This window comes from Neolamprologus multifasciatus, chromosome 5 (assembly GCF_963576455.1).
Source record: "Neolamprologus multifasciatus chromosome 5, fNeoMul1.2, whole genome shotgun sequence".
NCBI classification, from domain to species: domain Eukaryota; kingdom Metazoa; phylum Chordata; class Actinopteri; order Cichliformes; family Cichlidae; genus Neolamprologus; species Neolamprologus multifasciatus.
Window position 1 is genome coordinate 9,567,072 of NC_140443.1, and position 874 is coordinate 9,567,945.

At 40.5% G+C, this 874-nt stretch overlaps 1 non-coding gene across 1 annotated transcript; it reads right to left on the bottom strand.

Annotated features, from left to right (window-relative positions):
- Positions 1-586: 586 nt before the first annotated feature.
- Positions 587-658, bottom strand: trnap-agg (transfer RNA proline (anticodon AGG)). Its single transcript has one exon. It is a non-coding gene; the product is annotated as a tRNA-Pro (tRNA).
- Between the last annotated feature and the right edge of the window lie 216 nt (positions 659-874).

Here is an 874-nt window from a genome sequence, read left to right on the forward strand (position 1 = left end):
AATGAGTAATCACCTGTGATAGGCAGGTTAACACTGCTGAAAAAGTTAATTCTTCATTTGCTTTAGCCTGGTGTTACTTCCAGCAGACAATATGGAGATATTGTTCACATACAGCCTCAACACATCTCAGTTTTCCTTCTCTTCCCTGTCATGCATTTATAGATGTCAAAGTGGCATAACTGGTAATTCAACATCTATCTAGTGCTGTTGTAGAGGCAGGTAATTTTGCTTACTTCTTATGTCCTAATTAATCCAAATGTGCGAAACACCTGTTTACATATTGTTGAATTCGGTTGTCTAAATCCACAAACAGCATGAGCAGAGCAACTTATTTATAAATGAATATTTCCCCTGCTGTGCTGCACCCTATCAACCCAACCAGCCCACCCATGGGCTTCCCTCTCCTGACAGTAGGCAATATTAGAGGGTTATCTTTTGAGCAAACTTGTGTAGCAATTTTTTTTTTAAACAACAGAGGGCTACTTTAATTTATAGTGGAAAAAGAAGTGTGACAAAACGCGCTTAGAAAAATAAACCTGAGGGACTTAGACATTGCAGCCTATGGAAGACGAACGCAAAAAGACGAGGGCTCGTCCGGGATTTGAACCCGGGACCTCTCGCACCCTAAGCGAGAATCATACCCCTAGACCAACGAGACACGTGATATCCATGCAAACGGACACCAAATGAAACACGAGGGTTTAACAGCTGGTCAACGTTACCAGAGTACAGCTGACGTACACTGAATTCTTGCGGATGTGTAAAACAACCGAACAGAAACGCGTTTAAAAAATAAAAAATAAATAAAATAACGCAATCCTGCCTGATACAGAATATATTTCTATGTAAAAAAATCAGCCCGTTTCTACGACAC